Here is a 16,423-nt window from a genome sequence, read left to right on the forward strand (position 1 = left end):
TGCCAATAAGATAATTGACTGTAATTTGGGGTATCTCATCTGAAGACCTCAATCTCCATCACCAAAAACGAGACTAATGCATACGACACAAGGATATTGTGTAGAATGACTCCCTGTATCTAACTACTGAAGAGCTCTTTGCAGTTGTAGAGTGCTCATTAATGGCTAATTAACGTTATTTAACTGTACTTCCTGCCATTAAAACTCCACTGTCCCAAATTAAACCAGGTCAAGCTTTTATTCTAACCTGTACATAGAGATTATTTTTTCCAGTCATAACTGTGTGTAACTTGCCATTTGCTCTCATCTGATCCACTTATGAGCTCTTGACAGCAACTTGAGTTCAGCCTCATCTGACTCAGTTGAGGAAGTAGCTCAGGTGTTCCCAGACCTCTTCCAGAACATCTTTGCACACTGGTGTGCATTAAATCCTCATTTTGTTTAATGGGATGATTGTCCCATTTCAAGCAGTTGAGGGGTAAGAGTCCTATTCAGAAAGTAGGGTTGCAAGTTAAAAAAAATCACTATGTGCCAAACTCAGCAGGGTGCTATTTGGACTGGTAGAAACAAGATGCAATGGTCAGTCAGGAGTATCGCAAAGCTGCAGGTTGCAGAGAGCCTTTCTCCAAAGAAGGTACCAGCTTGGTCAGTTCAGGTATATCCAAAAATGGCACATGCTTCCTCTCTGCGCGTACCAAAGAAAAACGAACTAGGATAACACGGTATTTTCCTTCTTCTTTGTTTCAGTAGCTGGAGTCAAGTTCATTACTCATTTGCTCAGCACAAGTGTCAGAGCAGGCTGTGTGAAGTAGCACAAGAATACCAATCATTATCTGTAATTTCACTGTGATGCTTATTACTGTGTTTCTCAAAAGTGATTGTCTTTATGAGGCAATTTCATGCCTTACTATGTCCTAATGCATCTTGCTGCTACTTTCCATGACTGGAGTGCTGCAGTGGATGGCTACAAACTCTTCAGAAGGGGTAGGTTAGGAAGGAGAGGCGGGGGGGTAGCCCTGTAAGGGAGTGTTTGGATTGTCTAGAGCTGAACAATGGTGATGACAGGCTTGAGTGTTTATGAGAAAGAATCAGGGGGAAGGCCAGTGAGGCAGATGTCCTGGTGTAGTTATAGATCACCCAAACATGCTGAAGAGGCAGGCAAAATATTCTATAAGCATTTGGGAGAAGTCTCACAATCACCAGCCCTTGTTCTCATGGAGGACTTCAACGTGCCAGATGTCTGCTGAAAATACAACACAGCAGAGAGGAAACAGTCTAGGAGGTTTCTGGATTGTGTGGAAGGTAACTTCCTGACACAGCTGGTGAGTGAGCCGACTAGGGATGGTACCCTGCTGGACCTTTTGCTTGTTGACAGAGAAGGACTTGTGGATGATGTGAATGAAGGCTGCAGGCCGTCTTGGGCATAGCAATCATGAATTAATACAGTTTTTGATTCTTGGGGAAGTAAGGAGAGGGGTTAGCAGAACTGGACTTCCAGAGGGCAGGGGATTGAGTGCACCCTCAGTAGGTTTGCAGATGACACCAAGATAGGCACGAGTGCTGATCTGTATCACAGCAGGAGGGCTCTGCGAAGGGATCTGGATAGGCCAGACTGATGGGCCGAGGCCAACTGTGTGAGGTTCAGCAAGGCCAAGTGCCGGGTCCTGCACCTGGGGCACAACAACCCCAAGCAGAGCTACAGGCTGGGGGAAGAGTGGCTGGAAAGCTGCCTGGCAGAAAGGGACCTGGGGGTATTGGTCGATAGCCGGCTGAATATGAGCCAGCAGTGTGCTCAGGTGGCCAAGAAGGCCAACAGCATTCTGGCTTGTATCAGAAATAGGGTGGCCAGCAGGACTAGGGAAGTGATTGTCTCTGTACTCGGCTCTGGTGAGGCCGCATCTCGAGTACTGTGTTCAGTTTTGGGCCCCTCACTACAAGAAGGACATCGGGGCTCTGGAACACGTTCAGAGAAGGGCTACGAAGCTGGCGAAGCGTCTAGAGAACAAGTCTTGAGGAGTGGCTGAGGGAGCTGGGGTTGTTTAGTCTGGAGAAGAGGAGGCTCAGGGCAGACCTTATAGCTCTCTACAATTACCTTAAAGGAGGCTATAGCAAGGTGGTAATCATCTCTTCTCCCAAGCACCAAGTGATAAGACAAGAGGAAATGACCTTAAGTTGCACCAGGGGAGGTTTGGGTTGGATATTAGGAAAAATTTCTTCACTGAAAGGATTGTGAAGTATTGGAACTGGCTGCCCAGGAAAGAGGTTGAGTCACCATTCCTGGTGGTCTTTAAAAAATGTGTAGATGTAGAGCACAGAGATGTGGTTTAATGGTGGACTTGGCAATGCTCGGTTAAAGGTTGGACCAGATGATCCTAGAAGTCTTTTCCAACCTAACTGACTCTATGCTTCTATAACTCTGTGATTCAAATACACAGTTTTAGAAGATGTTTCCACAAAATCCTTTCCAGATTCTAAATTAAAAAATTCTCAATATATTCCACTGTGAGTGTCATTAGGCTTTAGAAAATACAGATATACTGTGTTTTCTTATAAATTTAATTCCCTGTAAGTATTCAGTTACTTAGAGCAATGTGTGACTGATGATCCTGCAGTCTGGTGAACCCAGTTACTTGTTCAGCACAAGTTCATTTTCGAGGGGTCACAGAGGGAACACATTATCTTAGAAACAGTTTTCAGCAGTTTCCCATTTTCTCCTCCTTGCATGTACCTGGGATTTGTTTCAGCATTGGTTATGCTGTGCTGGAATCCTGTCTCTACCAGCTTGGTTCTTGCTCTGGGTGCGTGGTGTATTCTCACTGATAGCCTTCCAGGTGCTGTGGCTGAGCTTGCTGTCTAAACCAGAGAGCTTTACCCAGAGCACTTTGAAATCAGATTTTCCACTTGTGCTTACTGGGCTTCGCATGGAGCCTTGGGTTACCAGCATCCTCTGGCTAACTGCGGAAGCAGCGCAGCCCTCGGCCTGGGTTTCCTGAAGGCAGGCAGAGGGCAGCTTGTCTTAATCTCTGTCATCCTTCTGCCGGTTTTCTTCAGTTCAGCCTGAGTGCCTGCTGGCTGAAGTTTCTGCCACAGGACACGTGTTTTTACAGTACCCAGGGGTTGTTTTAATTTCCCCAAGGTAAATTACCTGTGGGGAGGAAAAAAAAAAATCACCTTGAAAAATCTAATTGCACTTATTAGGTCATTCTAAAGCACAACCATGAGCGTGTCCCATTTCTGAGCCGTAGGCATGTGGCAGAGCCCCCTACTCTGCTCCAGAGCTGGAGGCTGCTCTCAGCACACACAGCCTGAGGTGGGTGCCTGGGGTGCCCTGTGTGGCTCCGACCACAGCCCAGGCTGAGCCGCCGAACATGGTGTGCCTGCCGCACCCTCGGGCCTGGGAGGAAAAGGAATGAATTGGATGCTCCTGGAGCTAAATGTATAAATACTCAGCACTTTGAAGTTTGTCTTAGTGGGGAGACGGGAATGGTATGCGTGTGTCAGAGAGTGAGAGAGACAAAGGAAAGACAACTTCACTTCAAAACTTTGATTCATTTAGCCTGGAGAACAAGAGACTGAGGGGAGGCCTCATGGCGGCCTGCAGCTCCCTCACGGCACAGAGCTGGGACAGGGGAGGGTCAGGCTGGGGGTTAGGGAAAGGTTTTTCAATGAGAGGGTGGTCAGGCACTGGGACAGGCTGCCCAGGGAAGTGGTCATGGCACCGAGCCTGACAGAGTTCAAGAAGCATTCGGACAACGCTCTCAGACACGTGGTCTGATTTTTGGGTGGTCCTGTGTGGAGCCAGGAGTTGGACTCGATGGTCCTTGTGGGTTCCTTCCAACTCAGGATGTTCTGCGATGCTATGATTCTGTGATTCACAGTAACTGGAAAACAAGAAGTCAAAAATCTGTACATTTAGATCTGGTGCTAGTCAAATTTAGTAGTTCTGACTGGAAAGCTAAAAACTCCCAAACCTAGATATTTTTGTGTTGTTGTTAGTCCTGCCAGCTGTACATGGAAATCAAACAAGAATTTCTGTGTCCACAGTTATAGTATAAGTCCGCTCACCCCTTCGTTAAACATCACTTTAAAATTTTCCAACCTTGAGCTTCTAACTGGGAGGAGTCTGGAAAGGACACTGCGCTGGATCTGCAGTACCATTTGGCCATGTGCACACGGTATAATTCTATGGCATGCCAGACAGGAGCTGCTTTATGTCACCCCGATTAACAAATGGCTGCTGAATCAATAAGCTACTGCCCATCATGATGTCAGTCTGCACAATGCCGTTGATTTGGCAGACTTTTTAGATAAAGAATTCTAACCTCTTTCCTCTTGATGACTTTATTAAATCCAGATTGATCTCTCCTCCAAAATGTCAAGGAATCTGCTAGCAGCTTAGCAAGCAGAGAGAAAAACGACCTGCTGTAAAACAAACAGCTGTGATTTAGAAGTACAGGTCATGTCTGCATTGTCCAATGAGATAAAGGTAACTTTTCTTCAGCTGTTATTAATTCTCATCTTTAACAATTACTTAGATACTAGGCAGAGTAGGTCCCTGTTGTTTGCAGTTGAACTCCGACTCCTGTCTGAGCACCCCTGAGGCCTTTGCTCTCCAAAGGGGCAGCTTATGCTAAGGCTGTGGTACTGCCCCTGGCCCCGAACATTTCACTCTGCCCTGTTTCAAAGATTCCTGCCCCTGCTGTGAGGATTGCTCAGCTAATTATACAGCAATCATTGATCTGCTTAAATCGTAGCTGGATGCACTGGGAAAGACCCAGACTGTCATCAGTTTGCATGAATACACCAGACCGATAGGGCATCTCCCTCACCAGATACTGAGCTAGTTTTGCCAGGAGGGAGAGAGGCATCTAAAACAGGCAGATGGTTAGAGCAGAAAATTCTTCTAAGCTTCCCTAAGATGAGCTCTATCTACTAATGAGCCAGAGCCTTAATGCCCGATGAATTAAACAGATACTTCCAGAGGGCTTTGTACTTGAGAATCTTTATGAATCCAGTCCTTAAATTCCTGAGATATTTCGATGGTAGGACTGAAGCTCCTAAATCACTTAGGCTTGTCTAGTGTCGTCTTTAAAAGACTGTAATTCCTTGTAATAATTCACACAACTCTAATACAATCTCCAAAAAATGTTCTTGATCAAAAAAGCTGCATGCTCCAAGAACATGTACTGTTTCTGGTTCACAGTTAAAATTAAAAGGGTTTTATTTTAAAGGTTAAATGTCTTATATTTTTGAACAAACATGGAAGTGAAACTGTGTTACAGGTTAATGTAAATTTTAACAGCACTTCTACTTTCCTTGCATGTTGACAAAAGCCATGTTGGTAAGATTTTATCTGACTAAATGATAAGAAACATCCCCACTACAGTACTAGAGAATGTGGGTAAAAGCACAACGTAAGTCAGAGGCAAAACTCTCATTTTGCTTGAGTGAAATCAGAATTTTCATAGTATATGTTCCTAGAATATATTAGTTCGTTATAAAACCTCTTGTTCTTTCCCTTCTAATTAAACACCAGAATCTCATAAGTATATGCAACAACAAAAGCAAAAAAAAATTTCTTCACGTTGAAATCCAGTCAATTACAAAAGCAGAAGTAATTGTTTCAAGGATGATGCTTGCATGTATCATTTTTCCTGTTTTTTATTTCCTAATTCTATTATTTGCCTGTTTTCTATTTTGCTGTGGAAAGACCCTACACAGAGAAGAGACAGAGCTAGAACTCAATTTTGCACAAAATGGTGTCGAATGAAGGAATGAGAAAATGAGGAAAATGAAATAGTTTTTACCCTACCTCAATGAAATCTAGTAAAGGGTGAATCTAGTACTGGTGAATTTAAAGCTTTGCCATTTAACTTGAAATAGAGCACTGAGAAACATGTGCTTGTAGCAGGGAATTTCTGTAATTTGTGTACTGTAAGCCTACTTCTCTGCTGAATTGGTATTGCTTTGCGGATGTCCAGTGTAGTAACAGACATCTATTTTGTACCTTGTTGCATGGAGCTTCACATCCAATTTGGATTATCCAGCATGTTGTATTTAAGTGGTGGTTGTGTTTCATTCATCAGCTCATAATTCTTTTTATGCACACAAACAGGACAAAAGGCATGCCAAAATATCTGCATTTGGATCAGAATGATTCATTAACATGAAAGACGGAGAGATATCAACATCATTTGTATGCTGTATACATGCATATGTTAACTAATTTTGTTTTCAGAAGAGGTATGTCATGGCTCTCTGACTCTGAAATAATTACAAGCCTCAGCAATGGCTGAGGTGTCAGTCACAGTGTTTTAGCTCTGCTGGTAATGCTGTGAATATACAGAATATTAATATGGCGTGGGGCAGCTGTAGGAAAGAGGAATCTGTAGCTGTGCTGAGTGTCCACCTTTCCAAACAGCAACACGCATCTGTCAGTCAGTACTGGCACCCATCCCTTGGTGTCAAACTGGGAAATCCTTTTAAAATCAGATCCTTTTGTTCAGGGAAAAAATGTTTTTAAAAGTGGCTTTCTAAAAAAAGACAGCTATATTCTTCAGTTTTCCAAGCCCTTCTGTACCTGTTGTCATGCCCATCCTCACGTGCCCTGGTGTCTCTGTGCTCTCAACATGTTCAGTACTGTGCTTAACGATAAGACCAATATGTGCCAGAAGCATTTTACTTTATTACTCTGACTATATTGTTTTGCTGATATTTTGGTTTCCTCAGCCTTTCTCAAAATAGCTAGCACTCACTTCTTTTATTTTTCCAGTGATATTTGCAAATACCAGGCGTATCTGGAAATGACAGTGCAGGTAACTAAAATAGGGATTCAAATAAGCTTAAGTACTTTGTTTGGAAATCTTTCTGATTGACTTATTCATAGACAATGATTGGTCTGAGCAACAAGTACTATACAAACTATGATTAAGCTACTTTTTTTTTTTAATGAAAAAAGAAAAAGAAGAAAGATTTCCAACTGAAGATGAAAAAGTTCCAAGATTACAGAGCTTGCTCACCACCTGCAAGTATATGTTCTCTTAAACTGAGGCAGGTTGTTGTTCCTCCTCTTACACAGGGCAGCAAAGAAAGGCAGAACAGCAACCACATCCTTGCTGTGCACTTTGTGTTCTGAGCTGTGGCATGAAGATAACCAAACCACCAATTCCTCATTCGGCAGAGCCTCCAGCTAGCTTCACTTTTAGGATTTCTGCAGCCCCGGCCTGACCTGCCCCTTGGCATGCCTTGCTGCAAGTGGGGTGCTGCAGCCCATGTCCTCTCCAGGCTTCTCCTGCCTGCCTGCAGAAGCTACCTGAATAGCGATGGTATCTGATCACTACAAATATAGAGCGAGGCTTTTTTTTTTTTTTTCTCTAACAAAACATAAGTTTTAATTTTAGCCATTCTTCCACTGAATTTTTCAACGTTTCCTCATTTGGGTGAGTAGCAATTTACTGAATCTCACAGTAGATGTTCAACTGTAGCTTGTAGCAGGAGAGTTGATGATGCATCATCAGTGAATTGCATGGTAACAAGTGAGTTTATCAGAATAAAGTGCAAGGACAGCAAGTTTCCCTGCATTATTTTTCGTAATTAAGGAAGAGAAGAATACCTGTAGGTGGCAATAGCGCAGTAGCTGTAGCCACATACTTTTTTTTTTTTTTTAATCAGTAGGTTACCATCAAGTTAGCTTTCTGCAACCCCAATTCAATAAATAGCACTGTTACTGGAGACTGGCCCTAACGTTGGATTCCAGAATGTGCCAGGTTCTCCTTTCTCCCAGCACTGCTGAGCTTAAGCAAATTCATGGATGGCTTTAGGAATTTTGTTTCAATGTTTATCTATTTATTCATTTATTTTCAACCTGGGGGCACCGACACAGATTTTTAATGCTGGTGCTGAGAGAGAAGTGTCACTTTTATCATTAGCATTACTGCAGTGCGCAGTGTGAAAAGCTGCAATGACACAGTCTGAAATGAAAGCATTCTCTCAGTGAACCAGGCTATGCGCACCTGAAGTTAGAAAATGGTGTTGGCGGGCCCAAGTTCTAGCCTGTGGATGCTCTTTCAAGATGAATTTGTCGTGCAGATGGGTACTGGCAACATCTGGGGAGCATAACAACACCTGTGCAGCTTTGAGAGGGTGGCCGAGGGAGAAGGGCTGCTGGGAGCGTGAGCAGCAGTGCGGGGCACCCTGCCAGGGCCAGCAGTCGAAGGGCTGGTGCGCTCTGGGTTTCATGCAGGTTGTGCAATGCCTTTTGCAACTCACTGCTTGAACAGCAACGCATCTGAAGTGTCAGGAGTTACTAACTTGGTTGGTCATTGCACGGCGATGCGTTGGGTATATCAGTGTTGGTTAAAGACCAACTAAGGTTACGGAAGTATTGCAAACAGCTGCACAGATAGGAAGCAATACAGAGTTCTTAATTTGCAGTCTGTATCAGTATTTCTTCTGTATCATTACTATTACTTGGTGGGCTATTTAAATGCCTACTGAAAATTAAGTAAGATCTTATCTTGACACAAATAGTATGCATTAAAGGAGGCAATGTTAATGGAACAGAAAAATCTAAGCTCTATTTGTGGCCCATTGTCTATAGCGGTATTTTTCTTAAATTTCACAAAGTGGGGAAGCAACATATCCACTCAGAGCTCTATATGCCACTAGAATAACTATTTGTCCAGAATATTGTTTTCTGGGGGACTCTAATTTATGCATTCCAAGTGCTTTGCTGGGTGACAGTAGTTCAAAATAAAGGATATTTTTTGCAGAAATGTAATCATTACCTTTAGCTGTAAATCCCCATTACTCAGAGAAAATTGTCGATGCTTATGTTCCTGTAATTGCACTATCATTTTAACTGGCATTTTAATTAAGGCTCTTCTGCTAATCAGCTCAAAACTGGGGGCCATTTGTTGTGCACCTGAATTCACAGACTAAAATGAACATGTTGGAGAAGTAAACTCTGTGTAGAATTTTGGAGAGTTACTTAAAATAATGAAATAGTTGCAAGTGCCAAACTAACATGAAATCAAAGCCACCGAGAACATGCCTGTTGTGGCTCTGGGAGCAGCAGGTGAGGTGACAACTCGGTGACCTACTTTGCAGGCTTGGTTTTTTGGCATTAATCCTCCCAGTAGCTGAGAACCAGAATTCCACATCTGATGATATTGCTGCCCACATGCTTGTAAGGGGAAGTCTGTGATGGCAGTTTTAAGCACAGTAATGATTTAGGTCTCTGTAATTCACTGTACCTGACTCGACTTGTTGTCCTTCTAAATAGGAGGTTGGTGTGTTGTTCTCCTCTACTTATTTTATCCCTCTTTTTCAATTCTTCTTGCTCTGCAACTTCAAATAGTCCAGACCTTTAAGGAATCCTTTATGGTGGTAGAACTCAGCAATGTAGTGTCTGGGAAAATATAGTTAAGACTAAGCTTGCAACTGGTGTGGTTAGAGCTTGTCTTGCATTTAATTATCGATCCTAAGTTATTTGAACTATACAGTAACATACGTCTGCTTGCTTGGGAGTCTCAAAATTCAGGCTTGCAAGGAACAAAGTTACAGCCTCCAAAGGTCAAGAAAAATGAGCAGCCAACACAGATTAGAGGAGTTTTATAACAGTAGTGGTTGGTAGAAACAAGGTTTAAAATCTTTCTGTGAACCACATATCAGACACAGGTTTCTGTTGTCAGGACTGGGAACTCAGTGAAAGAATGATGACCTCAGCTGAACTTAATTATTTTGTTGTATAATGGTCATAAAAAAGGGGAGAGGCTTAGAAACACTTCCTTTGCTGTTCTCGTATAAGTGCTGGGCAAGGAGTCATGGGTTGAGGTTTTTTGTGTGTATGTGCGTGCATCAAATCTGTGCATGCGCTTTCTTTTTTCATACGATGTTTTAAAAAGATTGTGAGAGAATTTAAATCCTGACTTGATTACACAGGTTACTTAACTGCTGAGGAACATGGGGGCCACCCAATACGTGACAATTGTGCTGGACAATATAGATCAATGGTTTACAGACCAGCTGTAATGTTCTAAGAATAGGGCAGCTTCTCAGTTTTACAACACGGGCAGAGCCTACTCACATGCTGCTGGGTTCATGCAGGACACCAAACAACCTTCCAGCAAGTCACAGAGTTCATGTTTCCTATGAAATGGTGCCGCTGCGTCTGCCTGGCTTCTCTCATCAGTTGCGTCTTCCTTGGAGAGCTTCACATGAGGGTGATGGTGAGGTGTTTTAAAGGAAACACAGAAACATGCTTGTTCCTCTGAAAAATGCAAGCAGCCACTGCTCAAGCTTTCCTGGTCTCCTCTTTTGGCCCATGTCCTCCTGCTTTCTCCTCCCCGTGCATCCAAGATAATGGTGCAAGGCATGGGTTAAATGTAAGACTTCTTGAATGAGAAGAGTGTTTACAGCAACAACACAGCAAACAAATATCAATAGAAGTGGTTTTTTGGTTCACAGTTTCATTAATGTTTTCAGCTTTAAACTGATTTAAGACTTTTGCGAGGCAGATGACCCATGGCAGGTTACACAGACATTTCAAGTTACATAAAAATGTTAAGGCATAGTCAAGTGTTCATGCATGCTCTTGGGGATTGAAAGGTTACTTCAGATTTCTGTGTTTCGTTTTGTTTGTTTTTTTTTTCTGTGTATTTTATTTTTTTCTTGGGTTGTGTGGATGGAGGCAGAGGTAGCAGGTCATTCAATAGGCTATCTGTGGAGCAAGAAGGCTTTGTCCAAGTGTTTCATGTATCCTCCGTCCTGCGCACGGCAGACACCAGACGCTGCCTGCTCTCCTGTCTGTCAGCTCCTCGCTCGGGACTCCTCCCTTCTTTTTGGGTGGAGGCCTCCAGAGCAAACCTCAGCAGCCCGTCCTGTTCCCCTGCCCTCGCCCCCATCCCAGTCTTGTAAAGATGCACCTGGAGAACGGTCACCAAACCATGTTGCCACCATCACTGCCAGCGCTGTCCTCCCAAAGAGAAAGGCCACAACCACTGGCATAAAGCCAGAGCTGCTGGCGCTCCACTTGTCCGTGCGTTCATCTGGAGGAACCGGCACTGTAGATAAGGCCGGAGGCGGGTTTCATACAGCAAAACCCAGCCTGAGGATTCACCACGCCGCGTGGAGGACGTGTGGGAGTGGGACACACCTGCGCGCCGGCTCCTCGAGGGCAGGGCGAGCGGCAGCTGCCCCCGCGGGCCCTGTGCCGCAGGGCAGGCCTGGCCTGGCCGAAAGGGGTCGTGCGCTGCCTCGGGGTGCCGCGGGGTGCACTGCTTTGGGCAAAGCAGGGGCTAAAATTCCTACACGGCAGGATGGCTTTGTGTTTTTTTAGGCTTCCAGTCTCCAGTATAAGTGTTGACAAATATAAGCAGCTTGTTTACATTGAATTCTCTCACCTTGCGGCGAGTTTGAAACCCGGTACCGTTGCATTACAGCGTGCTGACAGATGCGGTGGATTGTCTCAGGCAAGCTTTTGTGTGTCTTGCAGTGTCACCTACACAGCAGATTGCTGGGTGGTGTTGCCATGCTGTGTATTAGCTATAACTTTCTCGGTGCCCACATGCTTTTAACTTCCCTTGAAAAGTGGCTGCTGCCACAAAATAACCCAATTTCTGTTATTATTATAACATTTAAATGACATAGCACGGTCAAAACAAACCATCTGTGCTGACAAGAATTTTCCACCGGTACACAGCTGAGGCGTCAGCCTTCAGCAGCAGAAGAGACCCAGTTAACGGCATCCATCTCCCTTACAATTTATTTCAAATTCATCCGTTGGAGGCATCCATCCACTGTCTTCCATCTTTCAGAGAGGCTGACAGAAATGAGATTAGTTGGAAACCATCTGAGGGGTGAAATTCATCCTGCGCTGACACAGAGCATGGAGCCCGCTGCGGAGATAGCTGCAGAGGGATTGCGCTCTTGGAACAGTGTCATCTACATACCACTTGGGTATAGCTGTCTGTGCTATGCTAAGCACAACTGATAGAAGAAAATTTTATACATATATATATATAAATTAAAATAACCTTCAGACTGGTATTTGAAGGATCCCTGTATGTGTCAAGTCTTTCAAGAAAGCCACGAAATCAAAGGACGCAGAAAGATCAAGGTTGAATATTAATCAAGGGTTGCAGCAGGAGGGCTTTCAAACTCCCTGGGTAGTGGTGTTAGTGCTGTGGCTATGTCTGAAAGTTAATGCCATGTGTTTTTTTTCCTTGCGTGTGTGTGTGTGTCAGTGCCTCACCTCCAGATCTTCAGGAAAGACAGATTAGTAATTAAGTAAAAAGACCAAGTAAATTATTCAGGGAAAGTTTAGTTTTAATAAGTGATTTGTGTACTATAGCCCTGAGTAATTCAGTAAAATACCAGTTTGCCTTTGAAATAACCTCATGGAAGAGGCATTGGCCATAAATTAAGTCAACAACTTGTATGTGCCCATTTTTAATACCTGGAAAATAGAGAGCTTTCATGATGTCTCTCAGGTACCGCATGATCTGACAAGGTCAGCATATTCTTCAAACTACTTGCATAAGTACATCAGTGTCCTTGCAAAACTACGTGAAATTCAGAGTACACAGAATGACTCCTGAGCACCAATTGCAGTAAGTGCCTCACCTACCTGGTAAATCCTGCCACGGCTGCTCCGGGGACTGACGCTGATCGGTGCTGACAGCATGATCTACAAGGTCTAACAAAATTGTGGCTTCTCATGCGTAGGAATCCTTGCATGTCTAAGCAGCAGCAGCACTAGTATGCTGATCAAATCCTTGACAATCAAAATCACTTTAATTACTGTCATTAGACTTGAAACAGAGGTAACATACATGCAGAAACCTAGGATATATTTTTGAAATTTCTTAAGAGCAACAAACTGCTGTCATGTATATGGCCTTCAGGTAGCTTTTCTGCACTCCTTCAGTTCAATCCTAGTAAATGACTGTCCTGCTGGAAGCGATCCTGCCAGCTTGCAGGCCCACCTATAAAGGTGGTTTTCTCACTGACATAACAAACACTGTAGTTGCTCAGTGTTAAAAATCAAGTTTTCATAGAGTGTCTCGTACTTGTGATTCAAGAAATGATGCTGTGATCTTACAACTTGTTGCATATTCTCTTTTTAATAAGTATATATATATACAAATATATGTATTTATGATTATATTTACTTGAGATATCTAGATCTGTACAAATAAGTCTGACTGAGGGCTCTGTATCCAGCATTCGAAGGTATCCATGTGTCCCAGAATTTGTGGTGAAAATTACTTTCAAGTTTACTAAAAAGCAACATTTTACTGCATGTCTCCAGCAGGGCTTTAGTAAACTACAGACCCTGGTGCTGCATCTTATTTGAATGGTTCTGCAGACCATGAGAAGAATTTGTTCCAGTTACAGGACTGATTTTTTCCATGGTTTATTGGCTGTCCACACTTTGCTGAACTAAAACCCATTAGCGGTAACAGAAGAGATTTGGAAGGATCCTTAACTGGTGAAAATTGGTAATGGTTTCAGAAGTCAACAGGTTTGTCCCAATTTCACGACATTTTAAAAAATCTGTTGCAAGAAATCAGCTCAGAAACCCCTACAGTCAAGCCATACCGTGCAGAACAAGTCCATTTATTCTTTTTCTTGGGGTAAATGCTCTCTTTGAGTCTGCTACACCCCTCCTGAAGCAGCTAACTTTCTCCCCCCTGCCCTATTTCAGTATTTACTCTTCATCTAACGCAGTGCCCACTTGACAACTGCTCAGGCTTGTGGCAGACCGACGTCAGGAAGGCACGATGCATGTGTTCCCCTGCATGCTGCCCTGTGCCACAGCTAAACTGCTTGCTCTGCCTGTGAAGTGCTGGTAGTCCGGGGGAGGCATAACTAAATAATGTGTGTTTATAGATGCGCGTGTCTGTGGAACAGCTAATGAACAAAGAAAAGATAGCTCGAACAACGTATTTTTAACCTCGTCAAGTTTTCTGTCTAGTATTTTTCTTATTTCTGAGATTACAATGCAGAATAAGGACCTGTTGAAAATAGTGGCTGTTCATGTGCTACTTTAAGCATCCTTCGTGACTGCTGAGGAACACTGAAAAAACTAGGGGAGGGGGAAATGCTCACATGCAGGTGTTTATCTGCACACGCTTACCTGCACATCCAGGTGTGTGTAGATCGGATGGTACAGAAGGAAACAAGAGGGCTGTATCTAGAAGTTTTGGGGGAAGAGGTGTCAAGTCAAAATGAGGTTTGTCGCAACGCAAACAAGGTGCTGAGAATTTAGCTCTGTGCATACAATAAGGAAAGAAAAAGCTTTCCATAATTAGAGAACATGCCTTCTGGGGGGGGGGGGGGAACCTGATGCTTTAGGGTCTGTTAATCTCTTCTGTTTTTAAATCACTTATGATTTTGATAGATGGGTTGAAGATGTCTTCCTGAGAACAGTTACTAAGCATTTGTTTGTTTTTATTCTCATCTTGAGAAGAGGACTCACTTTAAGGATTCTAAATGCTCAGGGACATTGTTTAACTTTCAGATGTTTACTCAGCTGCCTGTCCACATCCACTACACAGGAATGCAAGAAATCTCTGCTGATTTCATTGTGTTCATCTGCTTTTTTTCTGCATCAGTGAAGCTGAGTTGTGTACAGATGTGCCCTTGTTTCTTACTATTGGATGCCTTAGAAAAATAAATACCTTATGGTCTGGGGGACTGACCAGGCAAAGTCCAGGTAACTAGAGGAAATTCCCATATCAGTAGCAAGAATAAATTTCAGACAGATTTAGTGAAGCATCCCCAGAAGATGATACATTCTTAGAGAACACAAAGGCATAGTTTTCCTGCTGGGTCGTTTATTTTGGTTATGTAGAGAGTCTTTCCCTTTCCTTGCAGATCAGAGAATTGTTTGAACTATTACCTTAGATGTTTTATCTCCACAGATGTTCTAACGCCACATTTGCATTTTCCTCAGTCCTTCAGGCAGTCCTGTTAGTTTTCATCTCTCCCTCGTCATAACTTCAGCAGCTGGTGTTATGATACCCAGAGAGATGACTCTTCCAGATATGATTGCTGATCTCAAGTTCACCAGAAGAGTCACTCTGAAGCTTCCTGCTAGGTTTTTGCTTGGATGAAGCTGCTTGTTGTATTTCCAAGGCCTGAATGTACTACACTATTTCTGAAGTTCTGTTAGAAAAGGGGGAAGCAGTCCATTTTGGGGTGCCCGTGCTTGTATAGCTCTCCATACATAAATGTTAGATGGCTTCACACTTGTCAGTATCCCCACACTGTATCTTTTACAAGGATCTTAAATCTCTATAAAGATCGACAGTATACTGATGGTAAGGGTCTGGATGCAAACATACTCAACATGCTGCAACACAGCAGAAAAACATGGCAACTAAGAATGTGATTTCATGACCGATTTAAACCCTCACTTCTGACTTCTGCTGGACCCTGTATCCTGCCCTCAGGCTGCCCACTTGCCTCAGTCAGCCCCGCTGCTTGAGGAGCTGTGCAGCCAGCCAGATGCTGGAGCTAATCAAACTAATCTCTCTCTATATTGCGATCTAATAATTTACTTTGTTTTGACAGAGGTGGTTTTCACCTGGACCAGCTCTCTGACCTGCTCTACATTGTTGTATCCGAATTACACCCCAGCCTCAAGGGTAAGATATTAGACCAAACACAAGCATTAAAGGTATACATCCCTCTGCCATGACAATACATAAGTATGTAGCATTGCAGGGTACTGAAGTGATCATTTCTGCATACTAACTCAGAAGCGGGGTCACCCAAGCAGTCACTGCTTTTTGTTGCAGCGTAAGAGCATGATATAAATACACCTCCGCCTGTGTTGTTGCCCGAGGGCAGCTTGCATGCGTTTATTGCATGTCTGTATCAGTAATGGGCCATTTGTGTTTATGGCCCTGAGGCCTCTGATACCATCCCGTGCCTGTGGTTTCAGGGCCACTGATGTCATCCTGCTGGGAGCACCCACCTGGAGCTCTGATCATTCTTGGACAGGCAGTCTTTATCTGCGACACGGTGGCATATATATAGCGAGCCCTTTTACAGCTGCGTGTTATTACTCTCCGTGCAGTTCCAGCAGCGCTGCAGGTATGTTTCCCAGAATTGCTCTGCTTCCCAGCCAAGGCAGAACGGTTCCTTTCAGCCTAAGCAAATCCTCAAGCCATGCCTAGAGTTTCAACAGTGCAGAACAGAACAGAAGGAAAATGGTAGGTTTTTTTCATGAAAACTTGTGACTGCAATGAAAAATATTTTTTTCTCTTTAAAAAAAAAACACTCTCAAGACTATTTTTTCTGAGTTTTCAAATGGTGGAAGGTTTGTGCTATGTATTTTTAAAAATGGAAAACAAGAAAATACTTTGTTTAGAAAAAAAGCAACCTCTCATTGTAAGAAATGCAAGATATTGGT

At 43.4% G+C, this 16,423-nt stretch overlaps 1 protein-coding gene across 2 annotated transcripts in view; it reads left to right on the plus strand.

The window, feature by feature from the left end:
* The window catches only part of TMCC3 (transmembrane and coiled-coil domain family 3), a 135,662-nt gene that overhangs the window by 65,208 nt on the left and 54,031 nt on the right, over positions 1-16,423 (plus strand). The window contains exon 2 of one of the 2 annotated variants that reach the window (XM_050711277.1): positions 15,580-15,653. The exons of the other annotated variant lie outside the window; for it this stretch is intronic. The gene's annotated coding sequence lies outside the window, so the exon portion shown is untranslated. The remainder of the gene's footprint in view (positions 1-15,579; positions 15,654-16,423) is intronic. 2 annotated transcript variants of the gene reach the window in all.

Source organism: Cygnus atratus, chromosome 1 (assembly GCF_013377495.2).
Source record: "Cygnus atratus isolate AKBS03 ecotype Queensland, Australia chromosome 1, CAtr_DNAZoo_HiC_assembly, whole genome shotgun sequence".
Taxonomy (NCBI): domain Eukaryota; kingdom Metazoa; phylum Chordata; class Aves; order Anseriformes; family Anatidae; genus Cygnus; species Cygnus atratus.